The 17362-nt window shown below is 39.8% G+C and overlaps 1 protein-coding gene across 16 annotated transcripts in view; it reads left to right on the top strand.

The window, feature by feature from the left end:
* Positions 1 to 1063: 1063 nt before the first annotated feature.
* Positions 1064 to 17362, top strand: part of LOC104912426 (uncharacterized) — a 131280-nt gene continuing 114981 nt past the window's right edge. For 8 of the 16 annotated variants that reach the window (XR_014885141.1, XR_014885139.1, XR_014885136.1 and 5 more), the window contains exons 1-3: positions 1064 to 1397; positions 8060 to 8162; positions 12114 to 12187. The gene's annotated coding sequence lies outside the window, so the exon portion shown is untranslated. The remainder of the gene's footprint in view (positions 1398 to 8059; positions 8163 to 12113; positions 12188 to 17362) is intronic. The other 8 variants (XR_014885143.1, XR_014885142.1, XR_014885137.1 and 5 more) reach the window with 2 other exon arrangements.

The raw sequence follows: 17362 nt of genomic DNA, 5'->3' as shown, positions 1-17362 counted from the left end.
CATTCTTCCATCTTCCCCAATAATTTGTAGTTATGAACTTTGCAGTATCTAATGTCTTCTATAATTCACTTGTTTACTTCTTGCTTTATGATGACAAAATGTTTGGAGATAGTCTGCTTTCTGTTTCATCTGTCTTTTGATATTATTTCTACTGTGCCTTGCCTAAAGACCTTAAGGGGCTGTCAGAGGTCTCTGCTGAGATTTGTCCTACCCTCCTGCCCCAAAAATTCTCATTTTAGGACCTGAGTTTTAAAATGCCTAATATTAACTTAGTTATTTTTCTTCAGTAGTTCTAAATGAAAGTAGTTCTAAATATGCAGTTACCTTATCCCTACTTATAAGTGGAAGAACTGAGTCAATTCTGTGATAACAAGTTATTTCAGTCCTCTCTGAAAGATTGTCTTCCCTCCTTCACGCTGCCATAGTATGTAATTGAATATTGACTCAAAAGTCCTTTTCTCTCTGCATCTGCCTGTCCCAGCCCTGCTGCTGAGTGAGGAGTGGGATGGAGGGGCTGATCCAGCCAATGATTTTCCTGCCACAAAGAAAAATGGAGGAATCAATTTTTCACAAGGAAAATGTTCTCAGAGAGACCAGGACAGCTCAGGAAGGATATGCAGATTCAAAGAGGCGGCACAGAGGGGTGTATTAATATTTACTTTAGATCTTTGGGTTTGATATGAATCTAAAAGTACATTTTTAAAAGACTGGTATGAATTTCCTGGTATCAGTTAAAGACGGTTTTGTTCACGCTTGGTGGAATGATCAGACAGTGGGGGGAGAGATATGGCCGCAGGGGCAGGATGGTTATTCTTTTTACTTGAGCTCAGGCTTGAAGAGTAACTTGTTCCTTTGCTCAGAAATAAAAACTGTGGAAAACTTCCTTGGGAAATGGCAGTAGGGTGTCTCTAGAGCTCTTAATTCTATTTAAATAATTGAAATTTAAATATCACTGTAAGCTGGCAGACTGCGTTCTCCCTGCCATAGCAATGCTTAGTGTGTTGGAAAGGTAACAAAAGGAAACAGAGAAGAAAGGAAACTATTTTCCCAGTTCCTTGTTGCATTACGGGTCCTGCTCCAACCTGCAGCCATATCTCTGGCTCTAGGCTGTGATCTCTTCTGATCTGTGGCACAGCCGTGTCACATCAGGTCAGACCCTGCCTGAGAAACATTCCCGGAAAATGCTTTGGAGATGTTTCCAGAAATGAGAGGTTAGGGAAGGTAGTGTCAGGGAAGAGAGCTTTCTGCCACACCTAGCAACACACCTGCAACCCAATTAGCAATAATTGTTGGCTCTCTGGAGTCAGTGGTGCAACACTTCACACTGCCTCTAGAAATGCTGCTGCTCCATTTCGTAGGTTGGCAATGCTGTGAGGAGATGTTTTGACCAGAACCAGGTAAGAATTGGCAGCTTATCATATCTTCCATGTCCTGAGTTATTACTCTGGAACAAAAAGATGATCTTTCTTGACTTGATCTTTGTGTTTCGAATATACTTGATTCCATTTTTGTAAACTGCCTCCTTCTCCTGGCCATCTTTTTGCCAGAAAGTAGGACTTTCAATTATTTTTTTTTTCCCTACGTGATGAATGTACAGGGATACAAAATGAAAAAGGGAGGGCTTTTCTCAGCAGCTAGAGCTGCTCTGGATGGCCAGTGTAGTCACCTGGAAAGTGCTGATATAGCACAGAATGGCTTAGGTTGGAAAGAACTTTAAAGATCATCTAGTTCCAACTTCCCTGCCATGGTCTGGTTGCCAAACACTCAATCAGGCTGCCCAGGGCCACATCCAACCTGGCTTTGAACACCTCCAGGAACAGGGCAACCACAGCCCTCTGGGCAGCCTGTTCCATGGTCTCAGCACCCCCCGAGTAACATATGCTTCTTCCTAAAATCTAATCTAAATTTCTCCTCTTCTAGTTTCAAGTCATTCCCTCTTGTCCTATTACTATCGGATTGCATATAGAGATTGTCCCACTCCTGCTTATAAGCTCCCTTTGAGCACATAGGAAATGCAGGACTTATTGGAGGTGGGAGGATTGTTGCAAAGTCTGGTGGAGCCTGCCTGGGACCATGGATGCCACCATCCTCATCCCCTGTTAGCACAATTGAAGCCCCAAGCCAAGAGCACCCAGTAGAGCCATGTCCACATAGGTGCAGTGCAGGATCCCACTGCAGCCTCTGCAGGTGCCTGGCTGTGAGTGCCAATGCTCTTTGTCTCGATCTACCCAGGCCTGCAGCATGCGAGCTGATGATTAACACCTCTGCACTGGCATAGAGCAATTTGTTGATTAATGGCAACTCCAAGCACACAATTAGATTAATTAAGTTTTGATGCCTTCTGCGAAGGCTGATGAAGGTGTCAGGGAAGTTTGCTCTCTGCTGCTCTGTCCTACCTCAAGCCTCGGATGTTTCCTGTTCCAGAACAAGTGCTTTGGATGGGATTGGTAATGGTGTTTGAAAGCTTTGCTCTTCTAAATAAAGGGAGCTGTTTCAAATCTCACCTCTACTCATATTTGGACATACATTCTTTTTTTGTATTTTTTCCTATACCCATCTCTCTTCATTTAAGGACAGGTTCTCCATCTCACCCTTTTTCTCCTGAGTAGACCCCGTTTCCCAGTAGTCCCCAGTGGATTTACTTTCTATCTCCTTGACTTGTGATCCAGTTGCTTCACTGCATCAGCTCACGTGTACCAGCAGGATTGAGGTCACAGGGTACTTTTTATTAATGGCAGGCTTGTGCTCTGCTGTAGTTTGTCACAGCTAATCTACAGAAACTTTAAGGAAGATATGTTATGTCCTCAGTCTGCAGCCAGGGGACCTGAGCTGGGACATCTCTTGCCTACCCATCTGCTCCTGCAGGTTGGTCAGTGCCCTTTTCCAACACATGGACAGTGGTTAACCTGGCTGCTCTGTCAGAAAGTGCCATAAAGAAGGTGTTGAACGTGCTCAGATTTACCTACCTGTTAACACCTGTGTCAGATTTCACTGGAAAGAAGCCTGTTGTGGCTAAAAAATGATATCTGCTGATAAACTTTTCCTGAAGGAGTAACAGATCTAAAGCTTATTGAAATAAAAGCAAAGAATAGGCTTGTTTCTAGCAGGCTTTGATTAAGGCCCGTGTTCATGTTCATATTACAATGTCTTTTCAAGTAACTTTGTAAGGATGGGCTGGCTTTATTATTTTTTTCTTTGTGCAGCAAATCATAGCTAAGGGGAGTGTGAAAGCAAGGAAGCAAGAACCACAGAAACTGTGCTAAAGGAATTTAAAATGAAAAATGCATTAAAAATTTAGTATGTGAGCAGAAGTGGACTACTTTACTATGGTAGGGTGAAAGGGAGGAAAATTTATTATTTTAATATGTACCAGGCAAGGACAAACACAAATCTGATCACATCTGAGAAAGTAGAGAGCAACTACCTTGGCTTATACTGGCTCTTGCAAATATTTTGATTTTAATGAAAGAATGAGAGAAGGAAAGAGCTAGATATGGTTGTGACATATGCTTATGACTGTATCTGTTTGTGTGAAGTCATACCATGCTCAGTAAAGGTAAATTTGTTTGATTCGAATGCTGATGTTTGATAATATGAAATGACATATTGATATTTCCTCCTTACCTTAATCAAGGGTATTTTAAAGAGTTTGTGGAACTAGAAGCTTTCAAAACAGTTTGGACTGTGTCATTTTTGCAAAACCAACCTGATAATTAAGGGTTCCACTCTGTATGGCATGTGAATCTCACTGTGCTGGAAGCTCACGTGAGACTAGAAGGTAATTCTGAGATCTCTGGTGGGGAAAGACCATGTTCCTGTATGAGCAGAGTGAGTTTGGGTTGGGTCTGTTTGCAGAGACTCTTGGCTGTGTTGAGACTTCAGTTGTGTCCCTTCTGGTCATACTGATCCATCCACCTGCAAGCATCACCTTGCAAAGTGAGACTTCAAGGAGTACTGGTCAAACACCCTCCTAGTGTTTTCGTAAGAGTGTTTTTAGTTCTCCTAACAGGCTGAAACACCCATTTTTCTATTGTTTTGTTGTTGTCTTTTTTTTTTCTTTTTTTAAAGGGGAAAAATTGTCTTCCAGGGGCTAGGAGTAAATAAAAGAGAAAACTTGGTGAAACCTTTCAGGACTCTCTGCATTTAATTAATTTCTTTATGAAGCAGGACTTGGATGCCAACAGTGTGTATGGAGGCTTTGGTAAAGAGCTGTACCATGGAATTTCTTATAGAAAACAGATCTTATCTGGGTTATTTTTCCTTCTAAAAGCTACTGTACAATCAAGAAGGAGATACATATGTGAAAGCGGGAAGATGCAAATGTGTAAGTTTAGGCCATTCACATTAAACACCCAAGAGGGGGAAACAAACCCCCTCATTTTCCTGCAGGAGAAGACATGAGTAAGAGATGTCAGTGCAGCTATGACATCTGTTTACATGGGGATTTTATGCACCTGTTCACTAGGCAATAACAAATGCTTACCATGGTGGTAGCTGTATCACACGGTACATATGCTGCTTCTGACATACATAACACCTCTTTAAGGAAACACATGGCCCCATATGTCATGAGAACTTGTTTACATTCTACAATACAGTAATGGAAAATATGTTTCATAATAAATGTTTTCATCATTTTTGTGTTTAAGGAAAGAATGGGAGTTTTACACCCTTGCTGTCAGTCTGAGTGTCCTCCCTCATTGTTCTCACTGAAAGATGTGTGGCTATGAACTAAACTTCCTAAAAGCTTTCAAAATTTAGAAAATTTTGGATCTTAGCAGTTCAGCTTTGAGGACTGCTGTCCACGAAAAAGGTGTAATAACAAAAATCCATACATATTTGGATGCGCATCAGAATATTTATCTGTTTGACCTTCTGTGACGTCCTATTTCTGGTCAGGCTGACAAGAGCATAGGGTGTGTATTGCCTGGATCTGGCTCTTGAGATGCTGAAGCCTCTTAAGGAAGAGTAAGCCATTGCTTTGCAGGACCACCTTTTAGTTCAGGAATCCTGGAACTGAGAAAAGATATTATATTACTTCATCCTGAAATTAAGCAAGTCATCTTCTTCCTGAAAGCTGACTTGTCCAACCTCTTGAGAAATTGATTTGAATATGTCTGTAGCTTGGCTATGGTTTGGCTCAGATCGTTCATATGCTACCATTTTAAGACTTCTCCCTTTTAATTGTTTTTTCACCTGTCAATATATCTACCCTGGATTAAACTTCATTTTTAGTGACATTTTCCAAGAGTATTCATACCCAGGAGTTCTGAGGTCTTGATTCAGCCCCTGTTGCTGGGGCAAAGTTTTGTCCTAGAGTTAAACTAACAGTATTGTGGGAACTCGAGAAAAGAAGCTCTTACTTCTTAGGGAAGAGAGATCAAGGAGTTTAAAATTCTTACAGGGATATATTATAGGGATTTTTTGTTTATTTCTTTGATATTCACTCTGTCACTTAAAGAATTTGTTTTTGTACATCTGGTTCTTCTTTTACAGATGTAACTGGTTCATATTCATGTAGTTAGGTAACTGGAGTGAAAATCAGAGCCTATCTTTTTAGGGGAATCCACTTGTTTACAGCCAATACTGAAGGGTGAATATTGGGAATGTGTCAACTAACAGTTTTTATTATTTTGATTTAAGGAATCACGCATTGCTGTGTCACACTCCTTTTTTCATCTCAGTCCTTCTGCAAAGCAGTATTCGCTACTATTTCAGCAGTAACTGATATAAAAGGATGGATTAATAGAATATTTATCCAAAATGTAACAGCCTCAGCTTGTCAGCTTTCTTTGTGCATAGATGTAGTGTTGTCTAACAACAAATAATTCTCAGGAGTTTCATCGTGTCAATTATTATTTATTTTTTTTTTACCAATACATCACCTATTTCACATGTATAAGAAATCACTTTTTATTCTCTTTGTTTTTAAATAGCTGCTTGATAACTTCTTCAGCCATTGTGAGAAATAGAAAGCAGTATTTGGCTGTTTTTTTTCTTTTGTGTGTGTGTGTGTATTGTTTTAAATCTTACACAGAAGAAATATTTTCCCCTCTCTCCCAACATCTTTCCTGGACTGGAAAGTCTGTGTCTGTTTTGGCCGAGCTTGGATAATTTATGTACCGCTATGCAACCTGACAAATGGGCACAGGGAACTTCAAAATCTTCTTCTGGAGCTTGTCGATAGTAAAATAATTGAAACACAAAAATGGATTAAACTTCATTTTCAGTGACATTTTCCAATTTTATACATTCTTACTGCTAGTTTCTGAGTTTCTTCTGGCTTGTGCAATATGTTAAGGCATGAAGATGCTCTTTTCTGTATGCATTAAAGACCAAAGAGAAGTATTTTGGGTTACTCTATGAGCTGAGCATGAGTTTTTGCATTTTCTGCTACAAACATGCTGTTCTAGCGTTCTTGGAGGATTTACCAATGAGAATACCTTTGCTAAAATAAACCATCTTGCAGAAAGTCTGAGGCTAACACATAGGACAGTGCAGAACAGCTCTGGCATTTAATCCTCCTCTTGACTCTGAAATTGCAATGTCACTGGGAAAAAAAACAAAACAAAACAAAACACAACAGGGCACCTATCAAAGTGTCTGGTCTCTGAACTCTGCATAATAAAGAGAAATATGATATATTCTTTTAATAATGTGAGAAGCCTAAGGCCATAATTCAACAAAGCATATAATTCTCATTGACTTCTCAGTGATACTAAAGGTTAACCATGTGCTTCATTGCTATGTTGAACAGGGGCTATAGATACAATCATAATCTGATTAAAACCCACCTTAACTAAAAATGTGGGTTTTACCAGACTTTAACAATACTCAGTTTCAGTTGTAAATAATTCTTCTTTCTTAAAAGAAAGTGTATCTTTAATGCATAAAAAAGGCGTTTTGTTCTTGAAGATAAAACTCAACTGATGAAATCAAACGTAGGATTCTGTTTCTACACCTTGGTTTATCCCACACATAAATAAAGACATACATATTTATAGGTTATTCTCACGATTAAGTCCAAGACTCCTTTTGGTTTTATAATTGTACAAGGAAAAGAGGGGATGGCAAATCTTGTTTGACTTAGAATACTTGGAAGCAATTTTTTATTTTAAGATGCATTTCCTTAATCATTTTTTTCATTATAATTTAACAGAGCAATTTTGAAAATACTGGGGGCACATTTGTGCTGTGTTTTTCTATTTGTGACACCTTTTAGAAGAGGATGGTGTTTTCATTTCCAACGGTGCTAGAGTACACGGGTACATGATCTCTGCTGACTGCAATTCTGTGTCAAGCTTTTGTGTGTTCAATACACTACAAAAACTTGCAACAAAATTTTGCCTATTAATTTCTCCTCTAAACCCTACTGAACAGGTCTATTGGTCATGTACTTAGTATCTTGCTTACAGTAGACTGCCAGCAAGCATTATTACTGTGAGAATGGCATCGTTTAAAAAGAAAATAACTTAAAAGCCCTAAGGAAGAACTGTTTCCTATCATTTTAAAGCAGCATGTAATGTTTCACCATCCAACTTTTTTTTTTTTTTTTAACTTTCTTTAAAGTCAAGAAATGATATCAACCTACAGAAACTTGGCACAATAATTAAATAATCATTTTTCTTCCATTCTTGGATGAAGCCATAAAGAGAAAAGTCACAACTGAGATGAATTTTATTTTGCTATCTTATGCAGTGAGCAGTTTGTGAGAAATATTGTTTCCTCACTACAGGGAACCAATGCTCTCTATTAGCAGAGCCAAGCAAAATTTCTGAAAATTGTTATTGTAATGTTTACATAATGAGATCATATTTTTTTCCCTTATGAAGTACAGGTGCAAAATCTAAACACTCTGGTCCCAGAAGTACAACTTTCCAGCCATTTCTTTCTGAAGTAGTCCTTGTGAACTTAACCAGCCAGCTATTAATGGGCTATTTACAACCCTGCTAAATCTTCTCTTTTTTGCCTCTTACAATCCTATCAGTGCAAAAAATCTCCAACAACTCCAAAGCTTTCTACACTTTATTTATTTTTTTCTCATATTCTATTTTTCAAGAGGCAGTCAACCTACAGAAGAGCATCTGCTGGACCCTGAGTGGGGAACAGACAAGCGGAACCCTTGCAAATGTAAAAGCCAGGAGTGGGTCGGACCCCAGATGGTAAGTGTTTGCTCTTAATAAGGAGGCTCTTTCTCCAAAGGAAGGCAGGCAGCACCCTCTAGCACTGAGCCTTTGCTACCACTCCAATGACAGACACTGCCAAACATAAATCAGACTGATAACAGCCTCTGCTGGGGATTCAGACCCACATTTTCCTGTATGGAAGATAAAATCTTTTCTGGTTCTTAATTCAATCACATACCCAACTGGCAATCTTGCATATCAAAATGGGAATCCTGGGAGGCTGCTGGAATATGCAGATCAACAGAAGCTAATTAGCATTTACTTGCAGCCATCCTTAACTGATTGGCAGCACAGCTGTGGGGACCAAGCAGAACATGCTGAGTTGCATATTTGTATGGCCACCTGCCATTTGGTGGGATCCAAAATAGTGTAAACTACCACTTCATAATAACTCAGTGACCTTAGTTTTGAAGTAATATTGAATAGACATATCTGGCTAAGTGTATAATTAGTGCTTATTTCACCTGACATGCAGTTCAACAATAGGCTGTGCAGCGGTATCTTCTTAATTTGACATGTTGATGTCTTAATTGAGATTGACAACTTGTTAGAGAGGTACTCTATTTCCAATGCAGGCTGAGATCTATCCATCATCACTGACTTTCCTATACATATGAAACAATGCACTTTTATGCCTTAAAACATATTCCATCTCCTGAGAGCGGAATGATCAAACATGAGTAGAGCTCAATGATGAAAGCACTTGATCTGTTCTCTGCAGGGTTTTTATGTGAGTCAGGAAACATTACAAAGAAAATAAAGGAGAGAAACATTTAGACGGAAGTAATGTCAGCATTTAGGCCACTTCACACAACGGTGGTGAAGTGTAGATGGGTGAAAGCTGTACCAATGATTTACTATAAGCCATTGACCAGAAAGTGGTGCCTTTTGTGGTTAAGCAGGTGGAGAAGGTTTGTATCACGATTGCCTCACCCTGATCTGGAAATCTGTTAGCTGGATGGAGGGATTACCTTTACTTACAGGTGAAAATAACTGTGCTTGTGACAAACTCTGTAGTATGACCTCTTTAAATGGGCATGTTTTATCAGGATGCCTGGACTGGCTAGTGACAGCTAGGAATTTGACTCTCTTACAGAAGGCACGATACAGAGTTGAAAGAAATATATGGATGAAAAAGGTGGTAGATGGTTGGAGGAGTACGTGTAGGGCTGCTGATCTTTGTGAAATGTAAAGAAATATAAAAGCAGTGCTGTACTCCATGGAAGATGTAGTAGCATGGTGCTAAATTAGAAGTTCCTACTCTAGGCTTTGGATCACACCCATGATTACCATGAAATGATGTAGTTCTGTTTCTGGATATTCACTTGTATGCCTGCATGTTAGAGAGATCAGGAGACTTGCTTCTGCCCCACCAGTAGTTCATCTGTCAGATGATTACTTGGACGCGTGGTTCTGTGAGCACCAGAGCAGGCTGGTAGCGGCTGTAGGATCAAAGAGAGATCGGAGTCTAAGTGGACTGGCAACTTGACAGTGTGTTGGGCAGGTTGCTGCAGCTCTGGGCTTTTTGTATGGATGGGAAGCCAGAAGCCTGGGAGCAGTGTCTCCTTAGCCCTGAGACCTCATTCATCTGAGGCTTCCACTTTCACTGCTTCGTGTTGAGCAGCCAAGTTGAATTTTAATTAGAAACTTATTTGAGTTGTTTGATAATTTTTCAAACCTTCTATATTTCCTTCTTTTCCTTCCAAATCAGAATGAAAACAAACTTTGGAATATTAAAATCATTCCTGTGCCAAAATTACAAATCTTCATCCAACTCTACTTCTAAATTTGTCGCAATAGTATTTGTGACTGAGCTATGTCATGTTGTATCACGCTGTGTGAATGACAGCCTGACATTATAAGTGCTCATCACAGTGCTGTATATGTATAAAGATGTTCTGAGTTCTGCCAACAAACAGACATGATTGTTTGGGAAATATGTGTATTCACTAAACCTCAGGAGCAGTGTTAGGGGGCAGGCAGTGAATCCAGTCTCCATCAGCCAGTGCTGTTGAGGCCTGAAGGCTGATGTGGTCCCAGTGTTTCCATCATAAGTTTGTAACCACATGGCAAGGAGGCAGCATTGCTTGAAATGAAGGCCAGCATGGGAAAAGTTTGGTTGTGAGCTGCAGCAACCTCTGCATCAGGTACTGAAGAATGTTTTCCATGTATTGTGTACTGCAGGCAGTGCCATGTGCTGCTGTGTGAGCATTCTGCACTTTGAGCAGAGCATGACATTTGCACTCTGAGCCCTGCTGCCTCTCCAACAGATTGGGCTACGAGAAAACTCAAGAAAATAACTTTGCCTGAAGTAGGGAAAACTCTGGGAGATACTTTGTGCTCTCCTTAACATTGGAGAGGATGGTCCTGCCCACATTACAGCAAATTCCATGAATCTCAACTTCCTGCTATGCTGGGAAACACTCTACCTAAGACTACATTCTGGATTTTCCCCAAGTGCAAACGTTCGTCTCTCCTATATGTGTGACATCCCACAGGTGGTCAGACACTTTGTGTATCTGGCAGGATATGGGAGACCCCTGTGTTGGGATTCATCCCAGTCCCTGGCAATGCTGTAAGAGTTAGTTGGACAAGTAATTTTTAAAAGCCCGTACTGTAAGCTGAAGTGAGATGCAGTCCTTAGTAAAGACTTTTGTTTCTTTCTACTATGCAAAATAACAAAAAAGACTAATCTTAAAACTGCTCTTAATGAGTATAACCAAAATATTAACAGTAGTAAACAAGAATACATTTGCTCATAACTTGTCATATCAGTGTAATAAATTAAGCCAGAAACACATTAACATTTGACAGCTTAAACAATGCAGGAAAAAATACAAACCTCACAGGGACTATGTGAAGCATGTTGGCAGTTTAACAGACATTTTGAGATGTAGATACATATATCAACCTTTCTGAATTTAGTCTTGATAACTCCTTTTCCTCTGTGTGCCAAAACACTGCCGTGTGAAGACTAATGAGTTCCAGATTTGTTTATCTTTGGTGGCTAAGGCAGATTCATGAGCCCCTTGAACCTATTTTACAGCGGTCATGTGACAGCAGTGTGCAAACACCAGAGGCAGAAACGTCTCTTTTGTGCTGATGGATATACAACGTGTTAAAAGATCTTACAAGAAAGATGTGCTTGGCCATCTGATACAAGGGACCACGTCAAATCCGTTTTGAATGATCTATATGAGTGAATTGTCCTGCCTATTAGCTTTCGTATGTGTTTTATGTTTATGTTCAGAGGTGTAATAACAAATGCTCAGAATAAATTTCGCACAAAAATAGGGATTATTTTGTCTAACAGCAAGATTTCATGATGTGCGCTCAACAGATTTTTGCATGGATGATTGTTTTTTTCCAAACTTCTTTCTTTAAATTGCATAAGCTCGTGCAAACTCTGGTCCACCTCAGTGAAACTTCCTCTTGTTTTTCCCCTATTGTATATCTATTTCTTTATTTGTCTCGATAGTATTTTGCTTTTCTATTACTTGATTTATGATGTTATGTCAAAGTTAACATTCCATATTTTGCGTAGATTTTTAGGAAGGCTGAGCAGAGCAGAGGTCCTACCTGCTGACTCCTTAGTGAAATGATTTTTGCTCAGTTTTGAAAAGAGTTGCTTGCATCCCCCTTGCACCCATAACTGTTTTATATCTCTTGAAAGAACAAAGTGGATACAAAGGAGACTTAGATAACTTGAAGCAGAGAATGCTGCACAGGTGTCTCTGGGTGAGGGGCAGTTGCTGTGGTGAAATTGCCTCTCCTGCCATGATTCCAGAGGTCGGGCCAGGAGGCTGAGCCATGTGCCAAGCTGGTGATAACTGCAGGTAACAGAGAATAAGTTTAAATAATTCTGATCAACACCCTAAGTGACTTTGTGTTGTTTTTTTTTGTTTCATTTTGTTGTTGTTGTTTTAGCAGATGCATTTGGACTTACTATTTAAGTAGAACAAATCCTTCTGCTGAGTCTGCTTGCTGTCCTTCTGTTTCTTGTAAGTAATATTTTTTTCATAACTTCTTTGGTTGTATTTTTTAAATAAGCAACATGAAAAGTCAGTAATGATTCCTCTCTCTCCTCAATATCAATCTGGGAATGATATAATCCTAATGCAGCCAGAACCATGCAAGACTTTCCATAGAAGCATGAGCTTACGAGGCTGTGTCCTGTGCAAATGCCGTTTATGTGTATCCTCGTAGTGTGTCATCTGGGGGAGGCAGGAGAAGAGAAGGAGGAAGAAGAGAAAAAACAGAGAAACTCAATTAGGTATAGAGGTTATTTGTTGGATTATTTGTATGGAAAGCTTACTTGTTATTTGAATATTTAATAAGTCATCTGAACCTAAGCTCTGATTTTCTGGAAATTGGCCTTTGTTAGCTTTCTGATAGAGGTACTAAACCAAGATCAGAATTTGTTCCATAGTAACAAGAAGCAACAAAAACTTTTCAGTTTCACTTCCTGTAGATGTCTTCACTGTGTGCCCTGCATGCAATTGAGCCTGGAGTCCCCATGTGCTACACATAGGGTAAATACACAAGGAGAGGTAGTCCTTGGCTGGAAACGTTCCCAATCTAGGAAGATATGGCAGCTGATAGGTGGATAAAGAGGAATTTTATTTTACTGTAAGTGCAGATTGCTGAGTTGCTGAGAGGAAAAGAGATTCAGCCACAGACTGGAATTTTGCCTGCCCTGACATGTTGCTTCTGCTCGTGCTTCAGCCACAGGTCACATTGCTCTTCCACTTTGTAACCTTCTAACTATGATTTTCTTGACAGAATAAAAAAGTGAAAAGCAAAAATATACCATTTTACCTGGGAACAGTAGTCCATTTCCATACCATGAGCAATGACTCTTCTCATTCCAGCACAAGTCAGACCTCTTCATAACGTACCTTATAACCTGTTAATTATAATTTCCTTCTCTAACGCTTGGATCACACTACTAAATATTTTTAAATATCTATATATGTGTTTTTTAAGCTGCTGGGTTTGGGTTACACCTTTTCCATATGCCCAACCCACACAATCCCATCAACGCTTTCACACACCAGTCAAACACTCTATATTTGTGTGAAACTCACTGAAGGAAAAAAATTCCTATTACTACTACTACTAATACAAATTCATTTCTCACAACTATTTGTGTGCCACTGAATGAATTTACTGCCATTGAACGTCTAACTTTTTGTTGCATCAGTTTAGTGCAGATTTTTTATTTATATTCATAATTACTTCAGTCCCATCACCACGTGCCTTATTTTTTTTTCCTCTTTACTTGACAAAGCTCTCTTTACAAAACTTAATCACTTTTTGTATGAGCAATTTCCCCAGTACATTTTATGTTCTGTTGTTACTGTGAACGATGTTCTGAAAGTTGATACACATTGCAACAGCAGGTGTTAAGACAGGCAAGGAGGGAACAAAAGCTCGTAGTGCATGAAAAAAGTCTAATAATAGACAATTTGTTCACCTGGCACTGGCTGCATTAGCATTTGAGATGAGCTCATTGTTATTTGGCACTGAGCTTTCTGCTGGTCACAGGGATGAAAATATGGAAAAACCAGGTTGTGGAAATAAAGAGTTGCTAATATTAGAACAGCTTTAAATGGTGCGTGATAGAACTGGAAAGGTTGCAGGTTGAGCTGGGGGATTGAAATAGTGAGACACTTCCATAACTGGGAAAGTAATCAATAAAGACACTGTTGTGTATACACTTGCAATAAAATTACACGTGTAAACATTTTCAGTAACTGTACTTCTGGGCAAGCTGTTCAGGGCAGCTTTGCACTCAGAAGTGTAGTTCCATTTTTTTCTAAGCTCGATGAAAACATGGCCATTAGTTAGGGAAGCTCACCATACAAAGAGGAGTTAAACAATCTGGTCAAAGCCAAACCCCCAGTCCATAAAGACAACTTGCTGCAGGGCAGTGCTGAGAGCATTGGGATGCCCTGTTTGAGATCCAGGCACCAGGTACACAGAGTGCATGTCCAGACTAGTCAGTGTGAGGAAGAGAAGTGATTCCTGGAAACATGTTGCATGCACTCACTTGTAATGTAGGTGCCATGAGCATTTGGGAAGCTTTCTCTTTGAGAAGGGGAGCATGCCTGGTCTGGTGGAAGGGAGAGATGGAGGCTGCACTTGGCTGTGATTCCCATCCATCCCCTAGAAGGTACAAGGAGAAGCTTGAATTAAGATCACAAATAGTCAGTGTTTTAAAAATAAATTAAGTGGTTAATATCTCACACTTTAAATCGTGAATACCTTGTAGAAGTTCATGAACGTTTAGCAGTCCATTCATATGCTGCTAGCGCAGTGTGCTGATGGCATTTGTGCCAGCATGTAACTCTGCTTATGTCCAAAAGTTGGCCCATTGAGAAGTTGAGGGCAGGAGAATTAATTTCTTCATATCGGTTGTTTTTGTCCTCCCCTTCATTTTTTATTCCTTTTAAAATGTCAGCTGGAATTTAGGATGTAAGCGTTTAGGTATCTGAAGGGAGGCCACAGTTCTGAGCACAGATCAGATTGCTTTTCCTTCCACAACTCCCTCTTTGCATTCCAGCCTGACATAGTTTTGCTGCAGTTACTTACTACATAGATAACTAAATGCTTTAGATGCTAATTAAAATAGATGATGTTTAACTGTTGGCCTATGGTATTTCTCTATGATGGAAGACAGCAGCAAACAGAATCATCTATTATCATTATCAACAGTGTCTTTCTTTTCTTCTCCAGTCCTTATCCAAGCAATACATACATCCAGGCACTGACTTTGTTCCCATAAACAGCCTTGTTTCCAGCAGAACCTCTGCCTTTCCACTGTCTCACTTTCAATTCAACTCAAACCCACCTATAAGCAATACATTGTAAGTTCCTGGGGGTTTTTGTAGTCGTAACTTTATATTGGAATTGTTTCAGGCCATAATGCACTTCTGCATACAGAGGATGAGGCTTCATGCATTCCCATTAATCAAAGGAAGAGCTGAGTAAAGTGGTGCAATCCACATTCTCATTTTGCAAAATTAAAAGGCAGTATCGTTATTAAAAGGCAATTCGGCTAAATGTTTTCTGATGGAGGGAGAATTGGGACACACTACATTGTCCGGTGACTTTGCCAAAAATATGACACCAAGAGGCACGATAAATGAATGTATAAATAGTAATTGTTCTGAAAGGAGTAGTCATAAATCAAAATGTGAGTTGCAGGACATTTCTTTCACAGTGATACTTCAAATGTGATCTACCTTGAATTAAAAGAAAATCAGATTTTCTCTTCTAATTGCACTGAAATGAGATAGATACTGGAAACCCAATTTCCCTGAAGCAAAATCCTATGCAAAATATGAAGCTCTGCAATAAACATTAGACCAAATTTTGCAAAGAGAAGTTTGTTGCAGAGTGCAAACTAGCAATTTGTTGGTGCAAGAGGCAGTTAATCATACAGCACTTTAGGGTTAGCAAAGTTCTGGCCTTAAATCAGTGACGCACTACAACAAATTGAATCACTCCAGTAGGAACAGATAAGGTGATCTGTGCAGTTCTGCAACAAATCTCAAAAGACCTTTTCCCTTGCAGAACAGCTTGTGTTATAATGAAATACAATCCTATTATTTATTGTGACCATTTACCAGCAGAATTTGACCTGTCTCATGATGTCTGTGTAGATATTCTTCCTAGGGTTCATCTACCCTGCTTTTGGGTGGAGAAAATACCTGCAGCCTACTTCTCCCCTTTTAATCCCTGAACAGCTTCTCTGTTAATATGCACAACCTGGGCACCCATAGTAAAAACATCTAAAAAGCTGAAGGCTGAAGTTTGTAGAGTAGGTGAGCACTGGGTCTTATCAAAAGAGAGATCTTCCTAAGATTTGAGATCCTCTGGACTTGTCCTTACAGATGTAATCCAACTCTGTTCCAGTTATTAGATCAGATAAAGGATTCATAGGGCACTTTAAAGCCTGGGTGTACCTGTATTCCCAGAAATCCTCTGGCCATTTCCCTCTTCTCTTCCGGAGACTCTGTGTGACCAGTTTCTGCTATGCCTATAAGCAGTGGTGTGTAGGTTGGCATCACTAGCTATAATTTGCTATAATTACATTTGAAAGTAGTCCCTTGATAAGATTTGGAAACAGGGACATGCTCAATTATGCAGCTATGTGATTTAATTTTATTTGCTTTGGTTTCACAGTCTCCCTCTTACCCCACTTGTTTGTCACTCTCCCTTTTGCTCTGGTTTACATCAAATGAGCTCCTCTATGCTTCCTGTTTGTATAACTTACAATACAGGGACAGCCTGGGGAAGAAGCATGGGGCCTTGGAACACAGATGTTTGTTTGGAGGATGCCATGCTTGGCAGTCTTGGCGGCCAAGAGAATGCAACAAGAATGCATCATTGCGTTGCAAGAAAAAAGACAAAGGCTTTTGAGCAGGAAGGTTTGCCATCAGCTCCTAGCCCACCTGGGTCTATTCAAGAAGTGATGAATTTTTGGTATTCCTATAAATTTGAAGTGGTCAAATGATTGGTTGGTTGGTTTCTTTTCAAGTTTTGTTCTGGAATAACAGCAATTGTGGAGCAATTGCTGCTTTTTCACTGGGTACTTGAACACCAGCTCTGTGAGGTAGCAAGCAGAGATGCTTCCTTCGTATTCATACACTACTGATGCATTTTTTTTTTTTTGGTTTAATAACTCGTATTCCTCCAACACAGCCATTTCCTCAGCAGCAGCTAAGAAGCTAATCTGATGGCCAGACTGACCAATGCAAGATAGATTTCTGAGGTTTAGTAGCAGAAGTCAAAACTGTTGGTAATTTAGGAGTGAGACTAATGCATTTCTTCAGTATGGCCTACAGGTCAGCCATTACCTGCTAATAAATAGGTAATAAATAATCACTAACAGTGCCAGCTTCCTTCTGTTTTTTATCTCATGTAATATTCTGAGTCTATTTGTGTCACAGAAGAAATTACCTGGTCAGGAGGACCAACAACCCACACAGACAGATTTCCCTGCCAAAGCCTGCCTCAGGCTGTCCCCAGCACTTGCAGATCTGCATGTAAATCACTGCTTCCACCAAGAGAACTTTCTGGCCATCTTATCATGTCTCTTGTGTCATCAGCATCTGTGTGGCTGACTGGGTCCCCAGGCAGTGATCATTCTCCAGCTGAGAGCTTGGCTT

This window comes from Meleagris gallopavo, chromosome 10 (assembly GCF_905368555.1).
Source record: "Meleagris gallopavo chromosome 10, MGAL_WU_HG_1.1, whole genome shotgun sequence".
Classification (NCBI taxonomy): domain Eukaryota; kingdom Metazoa; phylum Chordata; class Aves; order Galliformes; family Phasianidae; genus Meleagris; species Meleagris gallopavo.
The sequence above is the reverse complement of the archived record's forward strand: the minus strand, read 5'-3'. Positions and strand labels throughout refer to the sequence as shown.